The sequence below is a fragment of the Rhinolophus sinicus genome, linkage group LG05, assembly GCF_036562045.2.
Source record: "Rhinolophus sinicus isolate RSC01 linkage group LG05, ASM3656204v1, whole genome shotgun sequence".
Lineage (NCBI taxonomy): Eukaryota > Metazoa > Chordata > Mammalia > Chiroptera > Rhinolophidae > Rhinolophus > Rhinolophus sinicus.
In genome coordinates, this window is record NC_133755.1 from 133,906,412 (window position 1) to 133,923,822 (window position 17,411).

The following is a 17,411-nucleotide window of genomic DNA, read 5'->3' on the forward strand; positions in this document are numbered from 1 at the left end:
TATTTCTCCTTTATTCCTGATACATATAGCTGGATATAGAATTTGAAATTGACCCTTCTTTTCTTTTGGTACTTGAAAATGTTGGAGCACTTTCTTCTCAGTTCCCAGCTAAGCACTGCTGATATTACGGACACGGAAGGGAGAAGCTGAGAGTACCAACTAGTTCTGCCCCTAAAACTTTGTTTTGCCTCATGGATGTCAAGTGAATATGGAGGCTCAGTTCCCCCCTGATGGTTATGATGTGAGCGGATACTGTGGGCAGAGCAGAGTGGTTGCTCTCCCTGCTTTGCCCTGCTTCAGTGAGTCTTAATTTTGCCCAGTGGCAATGAAGATTTAGTTCCTGGACCCCACTAACAGTACCTTGGGGTGAAATCAGTGTGCCACCTGCCTCTGCTGATTGAAGGGTCAAAAACAGCTCCCTACTGGGTCCAGTTGACATCACCCCACCTCCTGTTTCCATGGTTGGGGGTGGAGTTTAAAGATCAGATCCTTATGAGGCCCTGCTGAAGCCTCAGGTACAAGGTGTGGGAGAGGAGGTGCAGTTTTTCTGTTGGTGTTTGGCTGGATCAGGGTGAGCATTGCCAAAAAAGTTTCTTTTTGTTGTTGTTAAACCACCCTTGTCTTGGTCCTTTGGCTAGGGGGAACAGTAGTTTTTACTTAAAGCTTTTTGTCTGTTCCTGTAAGCAGTTTAGTAAAGCAAGCTTCTTCAGCACCCTGTGGAGATGTATGAGAAGTAACAAGAAGACCACGGAAACTCATTGCCACTTGTTAGCTAGGACAAGGACTTATTTAAAGAGAGCCTTGGGTGTGGGGGTAGGGAATGAGGAATCTGATTTCCACCACTATAAGCTTAAATTTTCTGTAAGACAGCGGTAATGTCACAGCGTGGAGGTGATGGGTAAAATACAAATTCAGAAAAAATGAGAAACCAATATGTAGAAAAATGTATTTGTTTCTCTCTGGAGTTGTATAGGATAAACACGACTATTTTTTTTTTCAAAATCATTTCCCTTTATTATATATAAATGCTAGTCTGAGTTCATTAGGACACATTTGACACCTTGAAGGAATGGGAGAGACAGATAAATACAAAATGAGCTACTAGACAGCACATTTAAGTGGTTTGTTTTTCACAAAGTGTCCCAAAAAGGAGACAAGGTGTCTGACATCTAGTTTCCTAAGTGCCTCTCTCTCCAAAACATATCTGAGCATCCAAATGTGGAAGAGGAAATTGGGTACCACAAAATGACTCCTTAAAGAGCTTTCCTCTAGCACCCAAAGACATTTGTTTGTTTCTAAGAGATTTATTTTGTTATTATCACATCCGAAATGCACTAAGAAGAAAGAAAAAGACTTTTGTTAGCTCAGAACAATAGTAAATCAGCTATTCTAAGTGCATTTCTGTCTTAAAGATTTATTTTGTTTTGTTATAATTGAGATGAGTTCAGGAGACAAGTATGGAAACACTTCTGATTCTGAATCAGGACAAAGGTCAGTTACTTAAGACTCTAGTATCCTCAGAGTAAAAACACTTTCTAAATATCTGTTGATGGGAAATAGTGCTCTAATGGGGATTAGATCTGTCAGTATACAACACAAGGCAGAATACAGCATGATGCTAAGACCCTGCTGTCAACCAAAACGTTAGAAGAAGCAAGCGTTTTAAGAAATATTTTGTACTCTATTCTTCGGGTACATTGGGAAAGCTAAATATAGAATAGCAATTGCTGTTTTACTGAGATCATCTGCTTCATGCATTTTGAGATAGCTCAATTTTTATAGCAGAGTGACTGCCAACTTTTATAGTGTATTAGACGTAGTTTTTTTCAGGCACCCCCTACTTCACACAGTTAAAGTATCTGGCTTTTGGGTTAATTTTCTATTTGCAATTCCACATTTTTTACATAGAAAATTATTCATAGTAGGTAGAAAACATGACTCAGAGAAGAGTTCTTATGTTTGCAATATTACCTATGAGCTCTAGGTTTTCGAAAAAGTTGTAACTTCTCTTAGTACCTGTATTTCTACCCATTTTACAAGGATGATAATGCCTATCCAGCAGGGTAAGTTTAGTATAAAAAGTAGTGTATGAGTTGTAGTGTGTGTTTTATGAACAGTACATATTGTTATACCCTTAGTCTCAAGAATGCACACCACCATAAATATTTTGGAAATGAACAGTGTTGTAGGAATTGCATAACACAAACTTGGGCAGTACTGGGGAGGGTAAGTCTGGAAAGGATAAGTTGGAGGACCAGAGAGAGCTCACCTACATTCCACCTACAGCCATGAGATGGGTGAACAAGTCAGAGTTTAAAGGAATAACCAAAGCTGATCTGGCTGGTGAAGTGGACTACAAAATAGGAGCTCATGGAGAGATCAATGAAAATGACCATTTCATCCGCTGCCTTTGTTGGCCTCAAGTGAATACTTGATGGTGATCCAGGGGCTGTTGTTGTCAAGCAGAGCCAGCAGTTGTGGTGACATGCTAGAAATGGAACTGAGGAGAAAGACAAGCTGAGATTCACCTCTGTCTATCATAGGGTGTGACCATGATGACCTTCCAAGAGTAATGGCCTCTGCTTTCCTTCTAACTTCCAAATTTCACACAAGTTCCTTTCGTGGCCAAATCTAACTAGATTCACTTCTATAGAGACCTTCAGGGACATCTTCTTAACTTCCATAAAATATATATATGAGTTCATACGTCAAATGTAAGATTTGAGGAAAGTGTATTACACTTATTTTGAATCACCTCCATGCTATCACATTTTGAAACTCATTGCCTTTAACCAACTAGCAAACAGTTGAAGCAGAAAATAGAAATTTAAACTCCTGAGGTTTCTTTTTTTTTTTTTTTAACTGTCCTCATATAAGGAGCCATTTGACTCTTATTTTAACCTCAGAGACAATAGGCAGAATGATGTTTTTTTTAATTAAAGTTTATTGGGGTGATAATTGTTAGTAAAGTTACATAGATTTCAGGTGTATAATTCTGTATTACATCATCTATAAATCACATTGTGTGTTCACCACCCAGAGTCAGTTCTCCTTCCATCACCATATATTTGATCCTCTTTACCCTCATCTACCACCCGCCTCCCCTTTTACCCTCTGGTAACCACTAAACTATTGACTCTGTCCATGAGTTTTTTGTTTCTCATTTGCTTGTCTTGTTCTTTTGTTGTTTTTGGTTTATATACTACATATTAGTGAAATCATATGACGCTCTGCTTTTTCTGTCTGACTTATTTTGCTTAGCATTATACTCTCGAGATCCATCCATGTTGTCACAAATGGTCCTATTACATCTCTTCTTACTGCCGAATAGTATTTCATTGTGTATATATACAACAACTACTTTATCCATTTGTCTATCAAAGGACATTTTGGTTGTTTCCATGTCTTGGCCACTGTAAATAAAGCTGCAACGAACACTGGAGCACACTTCTCTTTATGAATAAAAGTTTTCAGATTTTTGGGTAGATACTTAGGAGAGGGATTGCTGGGTCAAATGAGAATTCTATTCGTAATTTTTTGAGGAACCTCCACACTGCCTTCCATAGCGGCTGCACCAATCTGCATTCCCACCAACAGTGTATGAGGGTTCCTTTTTCTCCACAGCCACTCCAACATTTGTTACTATTTGTCTTGTTGATGATAGCCATTCTAATTGAGATGAGGTGATATCTCATTGTGGTTTTCATTTGCATTTCTCTGATGATTAGTGATGTTGAACATTTTTTTCATTAATCTATTTGCCATTTGTATGTCTTCTTTGGAGAAATATCTCTTCAGGTCCTCTGCCCATTTTTTAATTGGGTTGTTTGTTTTTCTGTTGTTGAGTTGTATTAGTTCCTTTTATATTTTGGGTATCATCCCCTTATTGGACACATTGTTTGCAAAAATCTTCTCCCATTCAGTTTGTTGCCTCTTTATTTTGTCGATGGTTTCTTTTGCTGTGCAGAAGCTTTTAAGTTTGATATAGTCAAATGCATTTAATTTAGCATTTACTTCCCTTGCCTTTGGAGTCAGATTCATAAAATGCTCTTTGAACCCAAGGTCTATAAGTTTAGTACTTGTGTTTTATTCTATGCAGTTTATTGTGGCAGGTCTTATGCTTAAGTCTTTGATCCATTTTGAATTAATTTTGGTACATGGTGAAAGATAGCAGTCCAGTTTCATTCTTTTTCTTGTGGCTTTCCAATTCTCCCAGCACCATTTGTTGAAGAGGCTTTCTTTTCTCCATTGCATGTTTTTTTGTTTCTTTGTCCAAAATATCTGTCCATATTTATCTGGTTTTATTTCTGGGTTCTCAAGTCTATTCCATTGGTCTATGTATCTGTTTTTTTTCTGCCAATACCATGCTGTTTTGATTATTGTAGCCCTGTAGTACAAGCTAAAGTCAGGGAGTGTGATACCTCCAGCATTGTTCTTTTTTCTTAGGATTGCTTTGGCTATTCAGGGACTTTTGTGGTTCCAAACAAATCTGATGATTTTTTGTTCTATTTCTTTAAAAAAATGCCATTGGGATTTTGATGGGGATTGCATTAAATCTGTGTATTGCTTTGAGTAATACAGCCATTTTAACTATGTTGATTCTTCCAATCCATGAGGACAGAATGTCTTTCCATTCATTTGTGTCTTCAATTTATTTTAAAAATGTCTTATAGTTTTCAGCATATAGGTCTTTCGTATCCTAGGTTAACTTTATTCCTAGATATTTTATTCTTTTTGTTGCAATCTCAAAAGGAGTTGTGTTCTTTTTGTTTTTTTGTTTTTTCTTTTTCTGAGATTTCATTGTTAGTATATAGGAATGCAATGGACTTTGTATGTTGATTTTGTAGCTGGCACTTCACTGTATTTGTTGATTGTGTCTAATAGCTTTTTGGTGGAGTCTCTAGGGTTTACCATATATAACATCATGTCATCTACAAAGAGTGACAATTTAATTTCTTCATTCCCAATTTGGATGCCTTTTATTTCTTTGTCTTGCCTGATTGTTCTGGTGAGGACTTCCAACACTATGTTGAAAAGCAGAGGTGATAGGGGACAGCCCTGTCATGTTCCTGAACACAGAACAAAGAGCTTCAGGTTTTCACCGTTAATTATGAGATTAGCTGAGTGTTTGTCATATATGGCCTTTATTATGTTAAGGTATTTTCCTTCTATACCTATTTTATTAAGTGTTTTAATCATAAGTGGATATTGTATCTTGTCAAATGCTTTTTCTGCATCAATTGATATAATCATATGATTTTTGTCCTTTATTTTGTTTATGTGATATATCACATTGCTGGATTTGCGTATGTTGAACCGTTCTTGTGCCCCTGGGATTTCCCCACTTGATCGTGATGAATAATCTTTTTAATGTATTGTTGAATTCAATTTGTTAGAATTTTGTTTAGGATTTTTGAATCGGTATTCATCAAAGATACTGGATTGTAATTTTCTTTTTTTGTGTTACCCTTACCAGGTTTTGGTATCATTGTAATGTTGGCCTCATAGAATGAATTAGGAGTATTGTCTCTTCTTCATTTTTTTTAAAGAGTTTGAGTAGGACAGGTATTAGATCCTCTATGAAGGTTTGGTAGAATTCACTAGTGAAGCCATCTGGTCCTGGACTTTGCTTTTGGGAAGGTTTGTATGACTGATTCAATTTCCTTACTAGTGATCATTCTATTTAGATTTTCCAGTTCTTCACGGTTCAGCCTAGGAAGGCTATATGTTTCTAAGAACTTGTCCATTTCTGCTAGGTTATTCAATTTGGTGGCGTATAGTCCTTCATAGTATTCTTGGATGACCCTTTGTATTTCTGTGGCATCCGTGATAACGTCTCCTTTTTGGTTTCTGATTTTGTTTATTAGTGTCTTTTCTCTTTTCATCTTAGTGACTCTAGCCAAGGGTTTGTCAATTTTATTGATCTTTTCAAAGAACCAGCTATTTGTCACATTAGTTTTTTCTATTGTCTTTGTGTTCTTTATTTCATTTAGTTCTGCTCTGATTTTTATTATTTCCTTTCTTCTGCTGACTTTGGGTTTCATTTGTTCTTCTTTCTCTAGTTCTTTAAGGTGTAACATGGGATTATATATTTGGGATTTATGTTTTTTCTTGAGATAGGCCTTTAATGATATAGATTTCCCTCTTAAAACTGCTTTCGCTGCCTCCTAAAAATGATGGTAGGATTTATTTTCATTCTCATTTCTTTCTAGTATCTTTTGATCTCTTAATTTTTCTTTGACTCGGTCGTTCTTTAAAAGTATGTTGTTTAATCTCCATGTATTTGTGGTTTTTCCTGCTTTCTTTTTGCAGTTGATATCCAATTTCAAAGCCTTGTGATCAGAGAATATGCTTGGTATGATTTCAATCTTCTTAAATTTGCTGAGGCTAGTTTTATGTCCCAATATATGGTCTATCCTTGAGAATGTTCCATGTACACTAGAAAAAAATGTATAGTCTGATGTTTTAGGATGAAGTGCTCTATAAATGTCAATTATGTCCATTTCATCTAATGTGTCATTTAGGGCTGCTATTTCTTTATTTATTTTCTGTTTGGATGATCTATCCATAGCTGTCAATGATGTATTTAGGTCCCCTAGTATAATTGTGTTTTGGTCAATTTCTCCCTTTAGTTCTGTTAGTAATTGCTTGGCATATTTCGGTGCTCCCTGATTGGGGACATAAATATTGATGACTGTTATGTCTTCCTGTTGTATAGTCCCCTTTATCATTATGAAATATCCATCTTTTTCTCTTCTTACCTTTTTTTATCCTGAAGTCTGCTTCATCTGATATTAATATGGATACACCTGATTTTCTCTGGATACCATTTGCTTGGAGTGTCAATTTCCACCCTTTCACTTTGAGTCTATGTTTGTCCTTGTAGCTGAGATGTGTCTCTTGGAGACAGCATATGGTTGGGTTTAGTTTTTTGATCCAATGCTACTCTGTGCCGTTATATTGGTATGTTCAGTCCATGTACATTTATGGTGATTATTGAGATGTGAGGATTTCCTATCATTCTATCTGTAGTTTTCTGGTAAGACTGTATTCCCATTGTTTTTTGCCTTTTATTGTTGTATATGATTTCTGTGTGGTTGTATTTTCTGATTTTTCCCTCTGTTTCTTCTTTTATTATTATGTTATGTATTTCAGTTCTGGATTTGTTTTTTTGTTTGTTTGTTTGTTTGTTTTGTTTTTTGAATGGTTTACCATTAAGTTATGTAAAAGAAAATTTCATATTTAAAGTATTCCATTTTCTTCAACATGCTTACTTTCTCCATTCCCATATTCCAGTTCATGTCTTTACTCTCCCCCCTTTTATGTTTTGGTTGCCACAAATTATCCCTATTGATGCTGATCTAATAGCCTTCTTCAGTATTTCTTCTAGTGCAGTCATGTGTTTAGAAAATTCCCTCAACTTCTGTATGTCTGGAAAGGTCTTTATTCTTCCATCATGTCTAAGGATATCTTTGCTGGATGTATTATTCTTGACTCATAATATCTCTCTTTCAACAGTTTGCCTATTTGGTTCCACTCCCTCCTGGCTTGTAGAGTTTATGTGAAAAATCTGATGATATTCTATGGGCTTTACATGTAGGTTACCACCTTCTTTTCCCTGACTGCCTTGAGGATTCTTTCTTTGCCATTGATTTTTGACAGCTTCAATACAATATGCCTTAGAGAAGGCATGTTGGGGTTGAGGTAATTAGATATTCTATTTGCTTCTTGGATTTGAGGATCCAGTTCTTTCCACAAGTTTGGGAAATTCTCATTGATGATTTGTTTGAATATAGTCTCTGTTCCCTTCTGTCTTTATCATCCTTCTGGTATGCCCATTATTCTTATATTGCTCTTTCTGAAGGAGTCAGAAAGTTCTTGTAGAGTTCTTTCATTTCTTTTAAGTCTCATGTGTCTTTCTTCTTCCATCTGTGCCATTTCCAGATTTGTATCTTGGATGTCACCGATTCTTTCCTCCATTTGGTCAACTTTACTACATAAGCTGGCTATTTCATTCTTCATTTATTTTATTGAGTTCTTATCTCAGAAATTCTATTTAGTTCTTTTTTTAAAATTTCAATCGCTTTGGTAAATTTTTTTTTATGTTCTTTGATTGTGTTTCTGAGTTCATTGAACTGTCTGTCTGTGTTTCCTTGCATCATGTTGAGTTTTTTCAGAACTGCAATCTTGAATTCTCTGTCATTTAAGTCACATATTTCCATATCTTTAAGTTCATTTTCTGGAGGCTTTTGATTTTCTTTCTGAGCTGTCTTTTTGCCTTGGTTATTCATAACAATTAATGGTTTATTATTTCTCTTCCTAGACATCTACTGGAGTGGGTTCTGGAACTGGTTGACAGAAAGGGGTCTTTCTTTTGTTTTCCAGTAGGTATTGGTAGAATGTTTTATTTTCTCTCCAGTTACAGCCTTTTATTCTCTTTTACACTGTATTGTTATGTTTTCTCTGCACTATTCCAGCTTCTCACACAATGGGGGAATTCTCTGAAAGTCGGGCTTCTTTTCTGTGAACAGTTTGCCTCGGTCATAGGGCGCCACCTCCATGTCAGAATGTGGAGAGCTTTTGAAGTACCAAAGCTCTTCCTGCACCAGATTCAGATCCCATGTGTTTCAGCAGCTCTGTTGACTCTGCGGGGATGTGCCCAGATAGGTGGAGACAGGGGCGGGGTGGGTTGTGAGAAGTGTCCAGAGCAATGGTGGTGACCACCACAGCAGTCCTCCTTCCACATCTCCCTTCCCTTTGCCAGAATTTGTTGGGCTGCGATTCCATGTCTGTGGACCACAGTTCTCAGAACTGCAAATATTCTGTTCTTTTGATCTGACACTGCTACTCTTCCCCTTCTAACACTGGGTAGGTGGGGGTGGGGGGGCTAAGGAGAGGGTGGCTAGTCTCAGTGCCTAAGGCTTCCATTCTCTGCTCTGCAACGAGGGCTTAAACTGCCATTTTCAGCCTACTTCCCTCAGTCTTAGCTCCGAGGTCTCTGCTGTGAACATTGGGTTCCACCGTGTTATATGCTGTCCCCTCAGTCTTTGGGGCCATAAACAGAGTCCTAGCAGTCCGAGTTCTTCTGTCTCCCGCAGCTGCAGTAGTTCCAGAATGCAGTGAGCTCGGAGCACCAAGCTAGATCTGCGTCCTCCACCTGTGTGGCCCCGTCTCCACACTTCTCTCTTCTCTCCTTTCCCCGCTCTCGCAATTTGCCCACCTTTAGGTTATTTCAGTAGTGTGCCTCTTAGTCTTGCCTGTCTGCTGAGCAGGGACTCCTTTGTGGTGTTATAGTTGTTCAATTTGTTGTGAATTCCAGGGGAGATTTCAAGAGGCTCACCTCATGCAGCCATTTTTATGCTGTCTGAGATTTCTTTATATGTCTTTTCTTTGAACAAAGCACATTCTCTTGCATTTACAATTACTTGAATCTATCCAGGACATAAAGTGAAACAATATGTTTTTAAAACAGTGGATTTTTTTTTTCTTTTTGATAAAAGATATGTTGCTGGTAAAATAAAAAAGCAGATAAACATCATGCTCTGTTAGATGGTATTATTTAAAGGTCTACTTTAGATTAATAGATACTGTTTTAATATATAAAGTTTCCCAAAGGGTTACTTATCAAATGATCCCTCTTTAACAGTGCAATAGACATACAATAAACCAGATATGATTTCTTTTATTGGGTTAGCGTTTGGATTGAAAATGTAAGTAGTGTCCTAATTGTCATGATCAAATGTCTAATGTAGCTGACTTGGACTACAGGGATTTAATTTTAATGTTACTTTTCAGAAATCTCAAAAATATAGGAAGATGTGTATGTCACAAAAAGCATTCTGCTCTCAAATACATACATATAATTTAAATTCAGGACTATTAAGAAAATATAAAAACCTATCTTAGATAAAAATATAGAAGGAATGGTGGGGTTTTTCCATTAATCCATATGTTTGGGGAAAATTGTTTGGAAAATCAAACAAAAAGGAAATAGGTCTATTTTAAATTATAAAATGGTACATTTTAAACAGGAAAAAAATGTTTCAATTTTTTAAAAGTGTTTTTAATCTCATATTGTAAGAGGAGCAAAATTCATTTGTAGAGGTGAATTTATACTAACTTTGTTTATTGTTTAACAAATTAGTAATGTGTCTTTGCAATAGTTTTCGTTTTACTACACTTTTAGTAGCCAAGAAATATATCAGTCTCTCCAAGTACATTCATAAATCTGGTTCATAACATACAATATAGTTAGCACAATTAATGAGAGACATAAGAAATACTTTCATAACATATAAGCCCCCAGATTCTCATCACTAAGAGAGTTTGCCAGCTGGAGAGAAGCATTTTTACTTCACTAAGCAAGTTTATTTTATTTATAGCAATAACATTTATAATTGCGTAGGAATCAAACTTGTTTGATTCCTAAAGAAAATTAACAGGACTTTAAGTGGCAATACCTCTGAAGCTACAGTTTATGCCATTTTACACTTAAATGCAACAGCATTAGGGTAAGGATAATCCTCATTGCCAAAAGCTGCATCGAAACAAAACATGAGGCATAAGCTCCAGTTGTCCTCCTGCCTGGCAATAAAAGACACACTTTCTCTTTTGAACCAGGAACCATGGATATAGACATGAAACAACTTGGGACCAGAAGGTCCAATGGATTCTTAGGACTTCCTATACTCCGCTGATCATGTAGGCACATTCTTCGTACATTATAGGCACCAATGACAGCTCTCTAGAATTCTCTAAAAACTAGGGTAAAATCATGAATATCAATGTTTTCAATAAAGCATGTTGAAAAGCTAATACAAACTCTATGTAATTTGCCTTGGATCCATGGTTACTATGATAAAATGGTATATATATATATATATATATATATATATATATATATATCATTATTAATAAATACATCACATGCCTTGTCTAGTTGTCAATACCATTTCAATACATCTCTGAATTTAACACACGAGCTTAGGCTAATTTCAGATTCTCATAGCACAGTAGTGATTTCTTTATTTCTCCATTTTTATTTATTTGGTAACAATTTAATAAGGTATTTAACTTGCATATCTTGATATCATAAAATATTTCATGCATGTTTTAATATAGATAGAGATTTAGTACTTTACGAGGTCTGACAATTAAGTTCACAAACTCGTTGCAACGATGTTGCTAACTTTTTTTTTTTTATATCAAAGGATTTGACCAGCTGGACAAACAGTTAACCAAGTTTACTATTTGGAAGTGCTGAAAAGGCTGTGTGAAAAAGTTAGACAAAAACAACGTGAACTTTTCACCAACAATTCATGGCTCTTGCATCACGACAATGCACCAGCTTACATGGCACTGTCTGTGAGGGACTTTTTAGCCAGTAAACAAATAACTGTATTGGAAACTCTCCCTAGTCACCTGATCTGCCCCCCAAAGACTTATTTCTTTACCCCAAAATAAAGGAAATATTGAAAGGAAGAATGTTGAAAGGATGACATTTGGGACATCAAGGGTAATATGATGACAGCTCTGATGGCCATTCCAGAAAAAGAGTTCCAAAATTGCTTTGAAGCATGGAGTAGGTGCTGGCATCAGTGCATAGCTTCTCAAGGGGAGAACTTCAAAGGTGGCCATATTGATATTCAACAATGACGTATGTAGCACTTTTTCTAGGATGAGTTCGGGAACATAATTGTCAGACCTCCTATGTCATCATTGTCACAAAAAGGTGGAGTCTTTAGATTTATTTCAATAAGTTCATACAATTACTGCTAATTGTCATAAATCCCTCCAAAATAGATACGGATAATTATTTTATGATGATCCTGGTATAGCAACATTCTGCTATCACAAGTCTGCCATCCTTCTATTAATTCTTTAAATTGTTCTTAGTTGTAATCCATCTGATTTGGCTCTTTTATATATTTTCCTTATAATGAGAGAATTACACTGTATACATTTACAAGTTTATATCTTTGAAATAATATTTAAATAATTTTTTTATTTTATACCATATTTTTAAAATTTCTTTCCCAATTCTCCTCAGAATTATTTTTTTGTGAAAGAAAACTAAAGTAGCATGGGTTTGTTTTGCTGAAATTGTTTCAAAAATTATGCTTGTGTTTAATAACAGTCATTAAAGTGTTTTGACCAGTGAGAGTGGAGTACAGATTTTCTAAGTATAAAATAATCAACTCAAGATTTCTTGACTCAAACTTAAATACAATGTCAAACAATATTATATACTTGACAGTTGAACCTGAGGATTTCCAGTGTGAATGGGTAGGTTATAAGGAAAAAGTAATGCTTCAGGGCTCACTTACCAAACTTTTTTTTCTTACCAAATTTTTTCTCTTCCTCCTCTTTTGTTTTTTTTTTTTTTTTAGATTTTATTGGGGAAGAGGAACAGGACTTTATTGGGGAACAGTGTGCATTTCTAGGACTTTTCTTATTGGGGAAGAGTAGTGTGTTTTTCCCAGGACTCATCAGCTCCATCCAAGTCAAGTTGTTGTCCTTTCAATCTTAGTTGTGGAAGGGGCAGCTCAGCTCCAGGTCCAGTCACCATTGTTAGTTGCACGGGGGCGCAGCCCACCATCTGTTGCAGGAGTCGAACCAGCAACCTTGTGGTTGAGAGCACGCAGTCCAACAACTGAGCCAGCTGGCCACCTGGGAGCTCGCAGCAGCTCATTGACTTTATTCTAGTTGTGGAGGGCGCAGCTCCCTGGCCCATGTGGGAATTGAACTGGCAGCCCTGTTGACCAGAGCTCACACTCTAACCAACTGAGCCACCTGTCTGCCCCTCCTCCTCCTCTTTCTTTCTCCTTTTTTAAATTTTTTTATTGGCAAATATTTATCGATAGTTATTCCATGTAAATACCTGAAGCAAGATTAATTGGCTTTGGAATATTCAACAGACATAATTTGCAATTATGAAAATATTTGAAGACAAAGTGATGAGAAATCATAAATAAATTTTGAAAGTAGTGAAAAAGTTTGAAAACTTAGACATCCAAAATTTCATTTCATTCAGTCATTTGAAATGTTGAGACAAATACATTACACCAACCCTAACCATTGTCCAAGTGGGAAAAATGAATATAAATTGAATTAACTTCACTTTACTTTTCCTCATTTATTATTCAGTTTCCTTAGATGTCTAAGAAAGTATCATCAAATAGCAATATGCATATAGATATACAACTATGAATTTTACCAGTATGCAGATAAATTTATTTAGTAAGTAGTTCTTTTATGTATTTATTTCTTCATTTATTTATTTATCTATTTATTTATTTATTTATTTTCAGGTGTACAAAGCTACATAATATTTGGACATTTACATCCCTCACAAAGTGATAATCCCCCAATCTACTACTCCTCTAACATCATATAGCTGTTATAATACCATTAATTATATTACTTATGCTGTACTCTATATCCCGTGACTATATATAAATATAGTTGACATTCAATGCTATTCTACTTCAGCCTCAGGTGTATAGTGCAGTGGTCAGGCATCCACACAGTCAATGAAGTGATCTCCCTGATAAGTCCAGTACCCATCTGGTACCCAACATAATCTTTAAAACATTATTGATTATATTCCCCATACTGTATTTCATATCCCTGTGACTATATTGTGACTACTAATTTGTACTTTCTAATCCCTCCAGCTTCTTCCTCATCCCCACACCCTCCCATCTAGCAACATCAGTCTTTTTCCCTATATCTCTGAGTCTATTTCTGTCTTGTTTCCTCATTTATTCTGTTCTTTAGATTCCACGTATAAATGAGGTCATATGGTATTTGTCTTTCTCCGTCTGACTTATTTCACTTAGTATAATATCCTCTAGGTCCATCCATGTTATTGCAAATGGTAAAATGTCATTCTTTTTTTATTGCCAAGTAATGCTCCATTGTATAAATGTACCATAGTTTCTTTATCCAATCATCTATCGATGGGCATTTTGGTTGTTTTATATCTTAGCTATTGTGAATAGCCTTACAATAAACATAGGAGTACATATATTTTTTTGAATTAGTGTTTTGGATTTCTTTGGATAGATACCCAGGAGTGGAACTGCTGGGTCATAATGTAGTTCCATTTTCAACTTTTTGAGGAAGCTCCATACTGTTCCATAGTGGCTACACCAATCTGCAATCCCATCAACAGTGCATGAGGGTTCTCTTTTCTCCACATCCTCTCCAACACTTGTTTGTTGTATTATTGATGATAGCCATTCTGTATCTCATTGTGGTTTTTATTTGCATTTCTCTAATTATTAGTGACATTGATTTTTATGTGTCTATTGGCCATCTGTATATCCTCTTTTGAGAAATGTGTCTTCATGTCCTCTGCCCATTTTTTAATTCAGTTGTTGGTTTTTTGATGTTGAGTTGTAGGAGATTTTCATTTTTGTTTTGTTGTTTTTTTGTTTTGTTTTGTTTTAAATAAATTTTAGATATTAACTCCTTGTCAGATGTATCATTGGCAAATATCTTCTCCCATTCAGTAGGATGCCTTTTTGTTTTATTGACGGTTTCCTTTGTTGTGAAAAATCTTTTTAGTTTGATGTAATTCCACATGTTTATTTTTCTCTTTTGTTCCCTTTGTCCAAGGGGATATATCAGTAAAAATATCATTAAGTGTAATGTCTACAAATTTACATCCTATATTTTCTTCTAGGAGTTTTATGGATTTGGGCCTTATATCTAAGTCTTCGATCCATTTTGAAATTAAAATTATGTATGGTGTAAGAAGTTGGGCCAGATTCATTTTTTTACATGTGTCTGTCCAATTTCCCAGCACCATTTATTAAATAGACTGTCTTTACCCCAATGTAAATTCTTATGTCCCTTGTCATAGATTAAATGACCATATAGGCATGGATTTATTTCTGGGCTCTCTATTCTGTTTCATTGATCTGTGTGTCTGTTTTTATACCAGTACAATGCTGTTTTGATTACTATAGCCTTGTAGTATGATTTGATGTCAGGTAGTGTGATACCTCCCACTTTGTTCTTATTTCTTAAGATTATCATGACTATTCAGGGTCTTTTATGGTTCCATATAAATTTTAGGATTATATGCTCTAATTCTGTGAAAAATGTCATTGGTAATTTGATAGGGATTGTACTGAATCTATATATTGCCTTAGGTAGTATGGACATTTTAACTATATTAATTCTTCCTATCCATGAGCATGCTATGTATTTCAATTTATTTGTATCTTCTTTAATTTCTCTCTTCAGTTTTATAATTTTCTGGGTACAGGTCCTTTACTTCTTTGGTTTAACTTATTCCTAAGTATTTTATTTTATTTGAAGCAATTGTAAATGGGATTGTTTTCTTTTTTTCTTTTTTTAAATTAGTTCAGGTGTACAAAGCAGTGTAATAGTTAGACATTTAAACCCCTCATAAAGTGATAACCCACCCCCCCAAGCTACTACCCCTCTAACATCTTATACAGCTGTTACAAAACCATCGACTATCTTCCCTATGTTGTGCTCCACATCCCGTGACTATATATACCTATATATTTAGTTATAGTTGACATTCAATATTATTCCACTTTAGCTCTTTAGGTGTATTGTGCATTGGTCAGACATCTACACAGTCTATGACGTGATCCCCCTGATAAGTCCAGTGCCCATCTGGCCCTTACATGATCTTTACAACATTGTTGGTTATATGCCCCATACTGTATTAACTCTCAATTTATATTTCTTAATGCCTTCACCTTTTTCACCCTGACCCCAACCCCATTCCCATCTATCACCCTGATAGATCTAGTACCTATCTGGCACCATACCTAGTTATTTCAATATTGTTGACTATATTCCTTATGCTATAACCTACACCCCAATAACTGCTGTATAACACCCAATTTGTTCTTCATAATCCCATCCCCTTTCATCCATCCTTAATCCTCCTCCCATTTTAAAGAAGTCCCTCTAAGAGTCCATGTAATACTGGTTTGGTGGTGATGAACTCCTTCAGCTTTTTCTTATCTGGGAAGCTCCTTATCTGTCCTTCAATTGTAAATGACAGCTTTGCTGGGTAGAGTAATCTTGGTTGTATGTTGTTGCTTTTCATCACTTGGGATATTTCCTGCCACTCTCTTCTTGCCTGCAAATTTCTGTTGAGAAATCAGCTGAGAGCCTCATTGGTAACTAACTGCTTTTCCCTTGATGCTTTTAAGATTCTCTCATTGTACTTAACCTTTGGCATTTTAATTATGATGTGTCTTGGCGCAGGCCTCTTTGTGGTTATCTTGTTTGGGGCTCTCTGTGCTTCCTGGGCTTGTATGTCCATTTCCTTCACCAGGTTAGGGAAGTTATCTGTCATTATTTCTTCAAATCGGTTTTCAATTCCTTACTCTCTCTCTTCTCCTTCTGGTACCCCTATAATGTGAATGTTGGTATGCTCGATATTGTCCCAGAGGCCCCTTAAGCTCCCCTCAATTTTTTGGATTCTTTTTTTCTTTTTGCTGTTTTGATTGGGTGTTTTCTGCTACCATATCTTCTACATCACTGGTTGGATACTTTACTTCATCTAATCTACTGTTGATTCCCTGTAATGTATTGTTTGTTTCCATTATTGTATCCTTTATTTCTGACTGGTTCTCTTTCATGGTTTCCAGTTCCATTTTTATGAGATCATTAAGCATTCTGATAACTGGAATTCTGCATCTGATAGATTGCTTATCTCTGTTTTGCTTCTTTTTCTGGAGCTTTGTTCTGTTCTTTCATTTTGGACATTTTTCTTTGTCTCCCTGTTTTGGCTGCTTCCCTGTGTTTGTTTTTATATATTAGGTAGGGCTGCTCTGTCTTCCAGTCTTAGTAGAATGGCCTTATGTAGTAGGTGTGCTGTGGCGCCCAGTGGTGCAGTCTTCCTGGTCACCTGAGCCACACGCTCCAAGTGCATCCCTTGTGTGGGTTGTGTGTGCCCTCCTCTTGTAGTTGAGCTTTGGTTGATAATTGCACATCAATGGGAGGGACTGACGCTTGGACTCACTAGTTGTAAGGACTGGCCTTGAGTATAGTGAAAGGATTGTTGTGCAGCAGCTGATATTACAGAGCAGGATCTGCCTCAGCAGGGCTCTGATGCCTGCTCAATCCTCCCCTTGGGTGTGCTGTACTTGGAGATGGCTAGGTGATACTCCAGCTCATTTTGAAGCTGGCCACTGGGGGCCCCAGCCCCAGAACTACCTTGGAGGGGATCCGCTATAGGTCTACTTCAGCCACAGCCCGTGCCCCCCCTCCCCCGAGGGGCCACCTAGTGGGAGCCAGAAAGAAATCCACTGATATCTGCCACCTGTGCTGTGCTTGGCCTTTGAGAGGCCAAGCCATGAACCAAGGCCGGCTGCCAATAGTGCCGGCTTAAGGCTGCTCAGCCAGAGGGACAG